The 15811-nt window shown below is 59.1% G+C and overlaps 1 protein-coding gene across 3 annotated transcripts in view; it reads right to left on the reverse strand.

Annotated features, from left to right (window-relative positions):
- KCNJ12 (potassium inwardly rectifying channel subfamily J member 12) overlaps positions 1-14761 on the reverse strand; it is an 80091-nt gene extending 65330 nt beyond the window's left edge. The window contains exon 1 of one of the 3 annotated variants that reach the window (XR_002940200.3): positions 14041-14761. The gene's annotated coding sequence lies outside the window, so the exon portion shown is untranslated. The remainder of the gene's footprint in view (positions 1-14040) is intronic. The other 2 variants (XM_024350411.3, XM_016930798.4) reach the window with 2 other exon arrangements.
- Positions 14762-15811: the final 1050 nt, after the last annotated feature.

Consider the following 15811-nt stretch of genomic DNA (forward strand, 5'->3'; position numbering starts at 1 on the left):
TAGTGGCTGCCAGGGGATGGAGCAGGGACTGGCAGTGACTACCAATGGGACAGGGCTTCCTTTCTGCATGGTGGAAGGCTTTGGAACTAGACAGAGGTGATGGCTGCACGACATTGTGAATGCACTAAATACCACTGAATTGTTCATTTTTAAATGGTTAATTTCATCTTATGTGAATTTCACCTTCAAGGAAAAAAAACTGTATTTCACCTCCAAGGAAAAAACATTGGGAGGAGACACACAAAGGAGATTTGAAACCAACCTCGGCCTGACAGATCCAACCCCAACTCCCCCCAGCAGCTCAGAGCCACAACCAAACTCTGGACCAGGGAGCGGGAAAAAATGCTTATTGTTACAAGAAAGGAGGGAAGGAAAGAAAGAAAACCAGAAATGCTGCTGCAGCCTCCAGACCCTGCAATTGCTCCCCCTCCCCATCCCTGTGCCCCTGCCCCTTGGTCAGGCTCCGTCCACCTCTGGCCACTGGCCCCGCTTCCCTTGGACGTCCTCCCAGCTCCTGCCCTGACTCCAGGCAGGTCTGGGCCCCTTCTCCAGAAGCGAGTCCCTCTCCCATGGAGTCTATGGTCAGTGGTCCACTGGCACAGAAGCTCTGTGGGACAGGACTTTGTTTTGTGCCTTGGAGCGTCCTGGGGCCTGGGGAGCAGTGCCCATCCCAGTGGGCCCTCCATCGCCACCTTTGGAGGGATTCACTCCCAACCAGGGTGTAGTGCAGGGTCCAGCAGAGGGAGGGAGCCTCAAGACAGTGATAGCCTTGGGTGGGCAAGAGGGGTGGGCCCTGTGGGTGAGGGGTGACAGTCCATCATGGGGAGGGGAGCTGTGAGGGGCAAGAGTTGAAATTCTCTTCGATTTTCTCAGTGAAAGAGGGGGTTACCCTGCTGGTGGGGAGTCAGGGACCCTTGAGGGAGAAAGCCAGGAATGGGGCAGGAGTGGGGGCCTAGGAGCTGGGCCCAAGAAAGAGAGAGAGGGTTCTGGAATGAGGCAGGAGGAGGAGGGTCTGGGACCAGCACCCCAGCTCAGAAGCAGGATGTGCAGTGAGAGGCAGGGCAAGGCTGATGGGCAGCCCTGAGCAGCAAGGCCACAGCTGGACTCAGGGTTCATGCCCTTTAAGTCTTGCTCCCTGCATGTCACAGGGAGGGCTAGGAAGCAGGTGGCTGGGGACCTCCCTGCCTAGGGCCCAGGGATGGTTTTGAAAGGCTCTGTAAGAGCTCCCCTGAGCTGAACACTGGTGCTGGGGGACACAGGTGCCACAGCAGCCCCCAACCCCCACGTGGGGCCAGGATCCAGGACCTCTTCCCCAGGAAACCGTCCCTGCCCCACCACACCCCCACCCTCTGCAGAGACCTCCACTCAGCCATGGGGCTCTGAGGGCACAGCTGCTTCCCCCTCAGGACTGGGGATCCCCAAAGTTAAGTGAATGAGTGAGTGAGTAAGTAAGTCATCGACTTACTCCCCAAGCAGCGAAGCTGCCGCCACCACAACCTGCGGTATCACACAGGGCCCACAGATTCGTGGGAAGCCTGAGCACAGCCAGGGGGCCAGGGCTCCGGGATGTGGTGCACATGGAGAGAGGCCATTTCACCTCTAGGGAACGGGTGAAGGGGCAGGCCTCGCCTTGAGAGCAGGGTCTCTCCCTGCCCATGCCCCCAGCACACGACAGTGCTCAGGCAATGGCTTGTCCTCTTAGCTTGGTCTAGGGGCAAGAAAGAGGTGCCTGAACCAGCCATGCTCTGTGGCTGAGGTCACAGGTGGGAGGCAAGACTCTGGGCAGTCCCTCCCCTTCTCCCGGCCTCCATTTCTCCACCTGTGAATAGCAGGACTCAGACCCTGTCCTCTGGAATTCTGAAACAGCCTAACACCTGGCCAGGCAAGCTCCCCGCACAACTGCAGTTTAAATGGGGTAAATTTGGCTCCATTTCTCACAGTAGGGAAATGAGGTTCAGAGAGGTGATGCAGCTTACCTCAAGTCACACAGCAGATGGGGGTGGGAGAGCAGCCCGTGTCAATCCAGGCCCCAAGTTCATGCCCAGCGCTGCCATTCCAAGCCAGAGACATCTCAGTGACAAGACGCCTCCTGGATCCCAGGCCCAGGATGTCTCTACCTTCCCTCGGGGGGGGGCCCAGCGGGACCTTCTTCAGAGAACCGAGGCTTCCCGATTGGGGTTCAAATCTGGCTTGGCCACCGCCTCCCCCAGTGGCCCCATCTCTCAAGCCCCACTCCTTGCCTGGCTGGGACATTTTGAGAATTAAGTGAGATAATGTTCGGGAAAGCACTGAGCACAGCACCTGGCACCAGCCGCCGCTGGGTAAGCAGTCGTTTTCATTATTGTTTTGGGGTGCCAAGCCTCAGCATGACGTCACACTGCTTCCTGAGAAATAAAGGCACCCGGTGACACCACAGGCTGCTGGATTCACCACCGGGCCATTTGTATTGCTGGGGATCCCAAATTTCCTGGCGGCAGTTGGGAGCCACAGGAGGGGGCCCAGGACACCCAAGCTCCCTTGGCCAAGGGGCATTATAGCAATCCCACCTACACCCACCTCCAGAGGGACTAGGGTGTGGCAAGGGGGTCACAGGTGTGAGCCCAACCCCTCCCTCCGGGCAGTGAGGAGCCACACTCTCGGGCTCCACGCGCAGGCAAGAACGCTGGCACGGGATGGGGTATGGCAGGTCCTCCCAACGCCCCGCTCAGGTGTCTGAAGCGAGGCCACTGCTCCCCATCCCTGGGTGAGCCATAGAGACCCAGGAGGATGACAGAGGGCTGGCATGTGGCCAGGGCATCCCACCCACTCCCTGAGGGCTTCTCTGCCGGGAAGGATAAGGTCAGGAAAACACCCTCCCTGCAGGAGCCGGCAGCTGCCAGAAATGGAACTACAACAAGAGGTTTTAACTTGAAAAGCCACTACACCTCTAAAACAAAGGAGACGCCAAGCAGAACGATGACAGCGGGGCTGCCATCTTCACGGCCAGAACTGGTGGCCTCAGCAGTGAGGGAGGAGTGGAAGGAAGGGACCCAGTGCACACAGACTCTGTCAAGGGGGCTACCAACCAGCACGACCCTCGGGGGGCACAGCGGTGACACCTCAAAACCACAAAGACACAGCCCCTCAAGCAAACAGGCCATTTCCAGAACTTTCTCTTGGACAGGTGGGGCAGGAGGACCTCCGTGTCCAGGTATTACAGCAGCATTACATCACTGACAGCTGAGGATTGGAGGGAAACCTAAAAGTGAGCGCTTCAGTGAGGCCAGTTAACTAAACAGAAATCCAGCCTCCTGTGGGAAATACCAGTTAGATGTTCACACCAGTTGCTGACAGACATAATAATAAAAGGTGTCATCTCCCACACCCTCCGACAGGGGAAGGACCATTCATAGCTCCACTTCCCAGGTGAGGAAACTGAGACACAGGGCAGCTGGGAAACCCACCCGAGGATGCACTGCTGGTAGCTGATGCCAAAACACCTCACCCCAGCGCTCGATGTCTCCAAAGTATGGTTCTAAAAAAGAGCACGTTTCTTTTTTTTTTTTTTTTTTTGAGACGGAGTCTCGCTCTGTCGCCAGGCTGGAGTGCTATGGCGCGATCTCGGCTCACTGCAAGCTCCGCCTCCCAGGTTCACGCCATTCTCCTGCCTCAGCCTCCCGAGTAGCTGGGACTACAGGCGCCTGCCACCACGCCCGGCTAATTTTTTGTATTTTCAGTAGAGACGGGGTTTCACCGTGTTAGCCAGGATGGTCTCGATCTCCTGACCTCGTGATCTGCCCACCTCGGCCTCCCAAAGTGAAGAGCACGTTTCTTGTTTTTGTTTTTGTTTTTGTTTTTGTTTGAGACGGAGTCTCGCTCTGTCACCCAGGCTGGAATGCAGTGGCGCGATCTCCGCTCACTGCAGGCTCCGCCCCCCGGGTTCACGCCATTCTCCTGCCTCAGCCTCCTGAGTAGCTGGGACTACAGGGAGAGCACGTTTCTTAAAAGAGAAAAAGGATGCAGGGTGGCATATCTGGGTTGGCCATGAGTAGTGGCTGAATGGTGCCCTCCCCAAAGAGATGTCCACACAGAACCTGTGAATATGACTTTATTCGGATGAAAAGAGCCTTTGCAAATATAGAGTTTGGATATGAGATCATCCTGTATTAGGGTGGGCCCTGAATCCAATGACAAGCATCCTTAGAAGTAGAGGTCCTGGCGCGGTGGTTCACACCTGTAATCCTAGCACTTTGGGAGGCCAAGGCAGACGGATCACAAGGTCAAGAGATCGAGACTATCCTGGCCAACATGGTGAAACCCCATCTCTACTAAAAATATAAATATTAGCTGGGCGTGGTGGCACACGCCTGTAGTCCTAGCTACTCAGGAGACTGAGGCAGGAGAATCTCTTGAACCTGGCAGGCGGAGGTTGCAGTGAGCCGAGATCACGCCACTGCACTCCAGCCTGGTGACAGAGCGAGACTCCATATCAAAAAAATATATAGTTAAAAAAATACAATAAAATTAAAAATGTGCCAGGCATAGTGGTGCACATCTGTAGTCCCAGCTACTTGGGAGATTAAGGCAGGAGGATCACTTGAGCCTGTGAGTTCCAGGTTGCAGTGAGCCATGCTTGACAGAGTGAGACTGTCTCATAACAGAAAGAGTGAGAGAGAGGAGAGGGAGAGGCAGCACAGGGAGAGGAGACCATGTGAAGACAAGAGGCAGAGACTGGAGATGCCCACAAGCCAAGGAATGCCAGGACTGCCAGAAGCCCCAGAAGTTGGGGGAGAGCCCCAGAATGGCTTCTCCCTCAGAGGCTCTGCGAGAAACCGGTGGCTCTGTGCCCTGCAGACACCGGTTTCAGACGTCTGGCCTCCAGAACGGATGCTGCATTTGTACTGTTTTAGGCCACCCAGTCTGTTATGGTGGCAGCAGCAGGAAACCAACACAGGGTCTCACTGGCTTGCCGCCCTCTGATCCCTGCCTCGGCTTTCTTTACTGGACCTGGTTGGTGGTGCTGCCAGACTCCTGCCCCAGTGCTCCTTCCACACCCCAGATGCAATGGTAGGCGTGTGGGTTTGCCCAACCCACTTTCTCTAGTGTTCCCATTTCACAGGGGAGGACACTGAGGCTCCCAGGGTTCCTGCTCCCCACCCACTGTCCTCCCAGTCTCCTCTCTATTACCTGCCTTTGATCTGGGGCATCCCCACCCAGCAGCAGCTGGTCCTAAGGCCACCAAGAGCCTGGTCATGAGCCCTGGTGCTGCAGAGTCAGGGCATCTACCGTGAGATGGAGGCCAGGACCCATGGGTGGCCTGGAGGCTGTGCTGGCAGGGCCCAGGCCAGCCTCCACCCTGCAGAGGAAAAGAGGAGGGCAGCGGGGTCTCCTCTGTTACACAACCCCCAGGGAGGGCCGGGGCCACTCCACGGCTGCCTCCTGGGGCACTGCCTCCAGTGGTCTTCAAGGCTCCCAGGGCCTGGGGAGGGACCTGGCTGCTCCGGCTGGGCAGGTGCTGCTGACAGCTTGCAGCCCAGCAGGCCGGGGTGATGGCAGGGCTGAGCCTCCGGCCACACAGCAGAATAGGGATCAAGGAGGCCAGGAAGCTGCCCTGTCTTGCCTGCAGTGCCCAAGCCCAGAGGGGAGGAGAGAACAGATGCCCAGACACGAGAATGGACTGCCTCCCCATTTCACAAACATGGAAAGTGAGGCTCATAAAAGAAGGGCACCAGGTATATCTGATCCCCGCAGACACTGAGACAGATACTGAGAGTGACCACAGACTGGTCACTCTCCCAATCAGTGTAGCAGATCCTTTCTAATAAGGGGCCCTGGTGGAGTAAGGTGGGACCACCCTGATGCATCTCAGGCCAGGTTCCAAGGAATGACAAGGAGGGGACAGGCACTGAGATGCGGAAGCTTAGAGACAGGTCAAAGTGACATTCCTGGGTCGGGCGCGGTGGCTCACGCCTGTAATCCCAGCACTTTGGGAGGCTGAGGCGGGCGGATCACGAGGTCAGGAGATCGAGACCATCCTGGCTAACACGGTGAAACCCCGTCTCTACTAAAAATACAAAAAAAAATTAGCCGGGCGCGGTGGTGGGTGCCTATAGTCCCAGCTACTCAGGAGGCTGAGGCAGGAGAATGGCGTAAACCCGGGAGGCGGAGATTGCAGTGAGCTGAGATCGCGCCATTGCACTCCAGCCTGGGCGACAGAGTGAGACTCCATCTCAAACAAAAAAAAACAAAAAAACAAACAACAACAACAACAAAAAAAACAAAGTGACATTCCCCACACAGAGGCCTGCCCCAGCCTGAAGACAGTGAAGGAACAAGTGATCCTGTTTCTAGGAGGTCAGGGCTAAGGGAAGAAGCGAGGCTAAAGGAAGAAGGACCCCAGTGGGAGCAGCAATGAGCGCCTCCCCTCTGAGCTCCAGCGTGTCTACTCTGCCCTGAGTGGGAGCCAGGTTCACCCAGAGGTCCCAAAGCCCTAGGCTGCGACTCTGAAGCCCCCCAGACCCTCTGAGCTCTGGGGATGGAGGCAGGGGATCTGGATTATCCCAACTCCCAGAGGGATCTGACGAAGGAGGCACCCAGGCGAGGACTCAGTACCTCTCCTGGTACTTAAACCAAATCCTGCAATCCAGGATCTCTGTCTCAACGCAGCTAAAATGACAACGAAAAGAACCCATGACTCACGGACTTCGGTGGCTCTGTGCATTCAGATGCCACAAAGATCCTACAGTCCCAAGACTCAGCCCTCAATCCATGCCCAGGATGACAGGATGAGACCCCTGGGTGCAGTGGGCACGGGCACCACACAGCAGTGCGCATGGTGCAGGGGACGCCATGACATGTATGCAATGGTCCCATACGAATTTAAAAAAAGGCAACTTAGATATTAGCACGTTTCTACGCCTCCATTTACTTATTCACGTCTGCATAAGCACTGAGAAACCCAGAAGCCTCTCTAATGATGGTCACCCCAAGGACAAGAAACTCTGGGGGTGGGGGAGGCAGGGGGTGAGGAGGAGAAATTCACTTTTCCCCTTACAACTGTTTATCACTTTACTGTGAGCACATAACACTCTTATAATTAAAAACTGTTATATTCAACAAAATATGACAACGTCCGTGATGGCTCATGTGTTTTTTGTCTATTTCATCCTGCCCCACCCACTGAGATGTCAGCCCCCCAGGGCAGGGGTCTTGTGCAGGCCACATCCCCAGCCACCTGCTGAGCTCAGGAACGAGGCCAAAATCCTGCATCCTCAAAGCTCACCACGCAAATACCTGACCTCTAGGACCTCTAGGATTCTCTGAGAAGGGAAGGGAGGGGATGGAAAGAAAGGGACACCCAGGGGACAGGCTGGGGGTGGCTTGTGATTGGGGATCCCCAGGGCCAAACAGGTGGCTGTGACCCCTGAGTTTGCCCCTCCCAGGCCCTATTTCCACAAGACCCAAGACTGTCAGAAGCCCTACTTTTGAGCATCCCCAACCTGCCCCAGATCCTAGCACCCCTGGAAGCCCCAGGTCTCCATCTGCCTCTGCCCTCCCTGTGATCATGCCAGCACCCGCCCCCTCCGGCCACGCCAAGCTCCCCTGGACCCTCCCTGGCCTCGGCGCCCCCCAGCCCTGAATGGAAGCCTGGCTTGGCCTGGAACCAGGAGCACCGAGGCAGAGGGTCGGGGCGGGGTTGGCTCGGCTGCTGCCACACAGAACGCCAGCTGCTGGCAGCGATTTATTTTTGCTTTAAGTGCTGGAGAATTGCAGGCCTGGAGCCGCCAGCTCGGGCCCGGCTGCAGCTGGAGCAAGCGGGGCGGGCAGGGGCAAGGGCACACCTCCGGCCACCAGGCCACTCCATCCCCCTTGACCTCTCCTGCCCCCAGCCTTTCATCCTCTCTATCATACACATCTCAGTCTCCACATGCTCCCTTCTCCCCGGCCCCTCCCCTGCCAAGTCCCCAAACAGCTGCCTGGAGGCATCAGGGACAGAAGGTCTGTGGCCTCAAGGCTGCGTCCCAGCCTTCCTCTGGGAACTGTGTGATCTCCGGCTGTGGGGACCCTCTCTGGCCTCAGGCTGCCCGCTCCCACGGTGGAGGTGTCATGTCGCACCCTCCTGTACACCCTTGGGGTGGAGGCAGGGAGGGCTGAGAAGTATCCCTGCTGCCAGTCCTCATGTTACCTGGTTTCCTTTTCTGCCCCCACTCCCCAGGTGAGCCTCAGGAGACAATCTCCCATCCTGGCACACCTGGCCGCACACCTGGCCAACCGGGCACACCTGGCTGAGGCCCAGGACCAGAACATATCTGCTCCCCACAAAAGGGGCCACCAGCCCTGTCTTTTCTGAGGCAACATGGACATCCGGGGGAGGAGGGACGGGCGGTGCTCAGGCAGGCAGAAAGCATTCCAGTCTCTATAGTTGCAGAGGTGATCATTGCTGGCCACTAAAGCCGCTGGAGTTGATCATTGCAAATCATAAACATTTTTAAACATTTTATAACGTGGGTGTCATGTTCCAAAAAAAAGACTGGAAAGGAGAGGTGAAATGCATTGACATTAAACTCAATGACCGTTGGGAGTCTGGAATGCTTAACTGGGCAAGAAACAGAAACACTGTCCCCTCCCTGCCAGCCCCATCCCCTCAGCCGCCCTCCAAACATGTATGCTGAAGGCAGGAGAAAGGATTCAGCCATCAGCTGAGATATGAGAGGCCCCACGCCCCAGGCCTCAGTTTGCTGGAATCTGCAATGGGAACGGCTTGTGATCCTCGGAAGGAATCGGATGGGGACATCCTGAGCTGAAGCAGGCCAAGTGCTAGAGGACACAACAGGGCTTGGAGCTTGAAGCAGTGAGGGTACAGATATAAAGCACTCCACCCAGAGCGGGGGCCTGAAGGAAGCCCCAACTCCCTCCCACTCAGCCAGACAGACAGATGGCAGGCCAAAGTCTCAGAGAAAAGGTCAGAATCCAGCTCTGTCCACCAACAAGCGCCACAGTTCTTGGACAGTGACCTCTCTGAGGCTCAGTTTTCTCATCTGCAGAATGGGCTGACAATGCTGGCTACCATTGCTACCAAGCACTCACTGCATGTCAGGCACCAGGCCTGGCTGAAGCAGCCCATTCACTCTCTGTGTTTACTGGGCGCCTGCCATCTCCTGCCTACCGCTTAGGCACTGGGGACACAGCTGTGGTAGAACAGGTCCAAAAAGAGGAGATCCTATTCCAAGGGAAAGATAGACAGTAAACAAGATCAGCAAATAAAATATACTGTGGCAGATAGCATTAAGTTCTACAGAGAAAAATAAAGCAGAAAAAGGAACATGGGGGAAAGGGAGGCTGCAGTGTCCCACAGGGGAATCAGGGGAGGTCTTGGAGAGAGGGTGGCATCTGGGCAAGACATGAAGGCAGTAAGGGAGGGGCCGTGCAGAGATCTGGGAAAGAACATTCCAGGCAGAGACAGCAGCATGTGCAAAGGCCCTGAGGTAGGAGTGGGCCTGATCTGTTGGAAGCACAGCAAGGCAGGCAGGAGGGTGGCCCCGGGGAGGGAGCAAGAGTCCTGGAAGTGAGGCCAGACTGTGCAGGGCCCTGAGGGTCCCAGGGAGGAGTGTGGTGGGAATCGACAGAAGGCCCTGACACCCAGAGTGCACCAGGCACATAGTAAGTGCTCAAGGAACAATGGCCCAGAGTGGCTCTGGTAGAAGCCTCCACTCCATAAGCTTTATTGTTTGTTCCCTGGCCCCTCTCCAAGCCTGAGTCCTTCAAAGAGGCCTGGGCTGCAGGTGAGGGCAGGAGAGGGAGGCTTTGGCTGCCCAAGCAGGAGGGAGGGCTCAGTCCAGGTGGGCGGGGGGAGTCAGGCAGGATCCAGGAGGCTGTGCCCACTGACCCTAGGACAGCATTAACGCACAGCCAAGGTGGAACTGCTCCCTGGGGCAGCTGAGAAAGGGGTTCCCACTCCTATCTGGCCAAGCAAATGGAACCATATCCAATGATGCATGGCTGAAGGCTAATTAGAGGGCTGGGCGGGGGTCCCCAAGGTCTCCACAGCCTCATGCTGCCACTTCAGCAGCCAGGCAGGAAGGAGTGAGCTGTGGAGCACCAGCGGTGGTGATTGGGGTTAGGGGACACTGACGACACACCAGGAAACAGGAGGCCTGCATTGGGGCCCACTGCCATCTGGGGCCCACTGCTGCAGCAAATCACTGCCCTGCCCTGGGCCTGCTTCCCTACATGTCCAAGGGAAGGTTGGATGGGGAAATGACGAGTTCCCCAGGCTCTGGCTCCACAAGTGCTCACACCCCCTCCTTCCCAGATCCCCCTCTCCACACGTCCATTTCTACTGAGACCAGCCCCTCCCCACCCCCAACTCCCAGAGGCACGCTCCAAGTCTCACATTCCTACTACCCCATCCTGAGCACTCTCCGGAGCCAGTCCCACTTCACAGATGATGAACTGAGGCCAGGAAGAGTGACCCCATCTTGGTTGCAACACCTGCCTCTCTTGCCCCCCTGAGTCTGTCCAAGAGTCTCCTCTGAGATAGTGAGATCCCTGAGGGCAGGGGCTGGGTCTCCCCGTATGCAATGCCCATTGATTAAGCACTTCTGTATGCCTACCCAGCACAGGGGCCACAGCTAGGCAACAGGGCCTGGGGTCTCCAGCCCCAGAACTCAGCCCCCACAGCTCTCACCAGCACAGTAAGGCCTCTGTGGCTGGAAGAAGCAGTCCAGACATGGAATCATCGAGCATTTACTGAGCACCTACTCTGTGCCAGGGCTTCACTAAGTCCTAGGAATACAGCTCCCGGGAGCTGGGATGGCATGCAGGCCTCAGGCCCTGTGTGGGACCTGCCTGGTGGTAAGGCAGGGAGAAAGCTAGCCTGGCAGTCAAATGCCCCTGAGGGGTGTGTCTGTGGAATGGGGGAAGGTGCAGTTCTGTCCCTGGGAAAGCACCAGGGCTCTGGGTCTGAGCCCCACAGGCTGGTGCCTCCAGTGCCTCCCTGGGCCTCCAATCCCTGTCTGCACAATAGAGCTAATGCCACCCTCTGCACTGGCAGGCCATTAGGAAATTAAGTCAGCTGACCCAGGGCTGGGTCCTTGGCCAGTGCCCAGCGGGGGCTCTGGTCCTGCCCCGAGCCCAGCACCTCAGAAAACCCACCTGCCTCTGCCAGGTGCCCCCCCCCTCCAACCCCAACCCCATGGTGCCTCTGAAGCTCTGGCCAACCTGCACACGGCCCAGTTTCAGGCCAGCTCTCTTTCATCTTTAGCCTTTCCCTGCTGCCGTGTCCCCATCACGCTGCCAGTTCCCGGCACAGCCATCCCGTGGGGCTGAGCCCCCACCCACCACACCTTCCATGTGGCCAGCCAAGCCTCCACCCCTCCTGCCGCCTGCGAGCTGCCCCCTCCCTGACTCTCCTCCATGCTAGCCGGTGGCAGGGCTCCAAGGGCAGGCCCAGGGGAGGGGCAGGTGTACCCATGTGTCGCTCACAGTAAAGCCCTGGCCAGGGCCCAGCCACAGGCACCAGCTGCACCTGTTGGAGGAAGGGCCCAGCCCAGAGCTGGGCCTGGGAGCAGGGGGGGTAGGGTGGCCACTGGGTGGGCACCGTGTGTACCAGTAGCCTTCTGCCTGGGGACCTGGCGAGGGCCACAGAGGTTGATGACAGTAATGACGCAGTCACTTCCGCCCCAGCCGTATGCCAAGGCCTCCGGGTGCCACGCTTGGTACTGCCAACCGTGGCCCAGGGTACCAGAGGCCTGGCTAGGCAGAGAAAACTGCCCATAGGCAGAACCGGCCCCAGTGCTGCAGAGCTGCAGGTGCTGCTGCTGCTGTTACTCCTGTTATCACTGCTGTCATTATTATTTTGCTGTTGCAGGGCCACTCAGTGTTACCTTGTCCTGCTTCAAGGAGACCCAGGGATGGGGACACCATGGCCCTGGGGCAGGAAGGCTGGTGGGGTAAGCGCCTGGCCTGGAAAGAGCTAGGTGAAGGCATCTGTCCAAACCCAACCCACTGCATGGCTTTAGGCAATACCCCTCCACCACTTCCCAGGCACCTCTTCCTTCCAGCACAGTTGAGGCACATTCCTGGAGGGGTCCCCTCTGGGCCTGGAAACCTTATGGGGTTTTGACGGGGTAGCTGCAGGGGGAGTGTCCAGAGATGGACTGACAGCTCAGGTCCTGCCCCTCCCAGAGAAGGCTCCACCCCCTTCAGTGCTGGGGATGAGGGGTGTCAGCCATGCCCTCCCCTGGGAGGGGAAAAAGGAGGTGATAGAGGACTTGGAGCCCCTACCTGCCAGCTCTGGGTCAACAGCCAGCATTTACAGACTGCCTACTGTATGCCTACAGCGGCCCTCCAGTGGAGAAGAGGGGTGTCCCTGTGGCCCAGCACACTGGAGCCACCCTCCTCGTCTCCAGGGTGCTCGAGTGAGTGCCCTCCGCCCTCACTCCCTGCTCTCTCTCAGGCGGCTTGGCCCCACCAAATGGCAGGCCCCCAGGGTCCCCCTCCTAGAGCTGCCAACCTCGGGTCCCCTGTCTGGTTGGAGGTGCCACCAGAGAACTGAGGGGAAGACTTCGCTGTGAAGTCTTTTGTTGGGGTGGGGCGGTCCCAGCAGACACTGAGGGGCTCTTCTCAGAACACAGAAGGGAGTACCCCTCAAAAAGAGCGCAAGCCTCTGGTGGCGCCCAGGGCTGAGATGGACCTCCCCTCTCTGACCCTCGCCCGCCACAGGGCGGCGGTCCAGGGCGGAGCTGCGCGAGGAGAGGCCGCGGAGGTGCAGCGCAGCGCGAGGGAGGCTGGGGTCCAGCCGCGCGGCCAGGGACCGGCCCTCCTCTGGCATCTCAGAGGGGGCGAAGGCTAGGCCCAAGGCTAACGCCTTCCGGGTTCGCACCTTCCAAAGGCGGCTGCCGATTTCAGTGGCGTGTGGGCGCCTCGGCGCTCTCGGAGACGGAGCCTGTGAACCTGGGTTTGGGGCGCAGATGTGGGAGCCAGGAGGTCCCCAGCGCTTTATTGCAGGGCTCGAACCTGGGTATAGGGGAGCAAAAAAGAAACTAGAAATGACCACAGGCAGCGCGGTACTCTAAGATGGGAACGCCCCCTGGGAAATGGGGAGGGGGAGGTCCCAGGTGCGGGCAAGTCCAGGCTGTGAGGAGGCAGGAAAACCTCCCAGAACAAGACCGTCCCCAAAGAAACACTTTGACCCCCATTCCGATCACAGGTTTTAAAATATTCACATGACATGGGCACGCTGGATCAAAACCGAGGCACAGACACTCGCTTGGGCCTCAACTCCCATCTGAACCCCCCAAGGAGCGCCCCACCCCAGCTGTCTCTGCCCATGAGCCCCTGATTCCCGCCCCGCTCCCCCAGGGCACCCGGAGAGGCCGTGCGCGCGCAGGGTGGACCCTGGCCCTGAAACCCTGGGAGCTTCTCAGCCAGCGGCCATCCCCTCGGAGATCAAGGCCGACTTCTAAAAGCAAAAGGGAGCCTCTGGACTTGGCTGACTTGCTGGCATGGAATCATTTCCAGAATATTTTTACTCCATTACAGCACGGGAGGTGAGAAAGAGACACGACTCCAAGAACCCGCAGGTCTCTGACGGGAGGCATTCTCGGGGCGGCTCATATAGCCCGGGCGCCCACCTCCGAACCCCACCTCGATCGCGGGGTCTCCGGGAAGGTCACGCGTAGGACCCGTGCCGCTCGCCAGAGTGCTTCCGCACGCTCCCTCCCGAGCCCCCTAGTGCAAACCAGCCAGAGGGGGGCCGAGGGCTCCTCAAAGTTTCCCGGAGCGCCCCCCAGGACGAAGGTTAGCCAGGAGCAAAGTTCCTTGTGGTGGTAGCCGGAGACATGGCAGGAAAATAAAAGCTCGCAGTCAGCATTTCCTCCGATGTCTCACCAAGGGAGGAAAAAAAAATAAAACGAGAGGAAGAAAACACCCTCCCGCTCCACCTTCCCTGTTGCTGCACAACCTCGTGCTCGCTCCGGGCCGGGCTAGTGGCGAGGCGCGGCCTGCGGGGAACTGGGGCCGGGCCCGGGAGGGACCATGCGCCCGCGGCCGCGCACTTACCTCGGTCAGTGGCCCGGGCGCGGCGCGCTCGGCGTCCTCCCAGCTCCGGGCGGCCGTTCCTGGCCCCGGCAGCTGCCGCGCTGGCTGCATCGCCGCCGCTGCCGCCACCGCCTCAGGGCAGCTCCCGGGGGCGCTCCATGCCGAGGGGCGCGTCTCTCCGCAAAGCGGATCGCCCTGGTCCAGCCACGGGTCGGGGGCGCGCGCCTGGACGGCGCCCCCGGCCGCTGGGCGCTAGCTTGGGCCGGGGCGGCTGGCGTCGGTCCCTCGGTTCGGCTGTGAGCACGGCCGGCCCACCCCCTCCCCCGCCGGCTGTTATCTGATCTCGGGCAGGGCCCGGCGCGCTCCCCTACGCCCCGGCGCCCCGCACCTCCTCGCAGGCTCTGACCGCGCCAGTCCCCCTCCCCCGGCTACTGTTCCCAGGGAGGCGGCAGCAGTGGCGGTGTGGCCGGGAGAAGACGGGGAGCGAGGAATGGAGGGCGAGGAGGCGGCGGGAGGCAGAGGCTCGGCGCGCACCCAGCTCCGCGCCTCGCTCCACCGGAGCTCAGCTCGGCAACTCCTCTAACTCTCCGCGGAGAGCACGCCCGCCCCGCGCCGCGCCGTGCCACGCAGCCGCTGCACCCGCCTACCACGGCTCCGGCCTGGCCCCGAGCCCCTCCTAGTCCCGGGCCACCCCCTACACACACACCGCCAGCCACTTGCGCACTGGGACGCGCGCGCGCACACACATATACACACACACACACACACACACACAGGCACGACTTCCCGGGGACATGCGCGCACACACACATACACACACATGCAGGCACGTCCTCCGGGGGACACGCGCGCACGCACAGGTGCATGGCGAGCACACACACAGGCATAAACATGCAGGATACATGCCCCCACATGCATGATGTTCGCAGGTGCACATGTGCACACTCGCTCATATGTGCACATGCAGGATGGCATCTGCACGTGTGCATACGCACACACAGGTCTAAGCTTGTGCATTCCCACAGAGCCCTTTTCCCCTGCACACCAGGCACGCACCCTCTACACACACCATCCCACCCTAATAGCATTTTTCTCCTCTCCATCTTGAGCTGCTTGGCTTCTGCGATCTCCTGCCTTCTCTGTGCTCCTCCCTGGACCTCTCTCTGCCGACCGGATCCCGATGTGACCCCCTTCTCTTTCGAGCCCCTGTCTCTGGAGGCTCAGGCTTTCTTCCCAACCTGTCCCCAAATGCCCTGCCCTCCCAGCCTTCTGAGGCCTATTGTCTGGGCCTCATATCTCTGAGCCTCCCGCAGGGGCCAAGTCTTTCATCCTGGCAGACAGACCTGCTCGCCTGGACACTGACCCAGGGGAACTCCATTTTGTCACCAGTCTGACCCCCAGCTCGGCCCTAGGGCCTCAGAATTGGGCCAAGGAGGCCAGTCTGTGCCCAGAGCATGAGCCTCAAAGGGCTCCTTGGCCCCCTTGGCCTCCAGCTTCCCCTTTAATGTGAAATATAATTATGTGTCTGCACAGCAGGGAGACTGGCTGCAGGATTCTAACCGAGGAGGACGGCTCTCTGGCCCGCGCCCAGATTGCTGGCGGCTCAGAGCAGAGTGATCTGCAGGCCCCACCAGCCCTAGGATCCTGGCCCCAGGCAGCTGGTGGGTGAAATCCAGCCCAGCACTCACCGACATCAGTCTGCCCTGGGTTTGAATCCCACCTCAACTGACTAGCTGTGGGACAGGTCACTTCACCACTCAGTGCCTCCGTTTCCCTGTTGTCAGTAGAAATC

This window comes from Pan troglodytes, chromosome 19 (genome assembly GCF_028858775.2).
Source record: "Pan troglodytes isolate AG18354 chromosome 19, NHGRI_mPanTro3-v2.0_pri, whole genome shotgun sequence".
NCBI lineage: Eukaryota > Metazoa > Chordata > Mammalia > Primates > Hominidae > Pan > Pan troglodytes.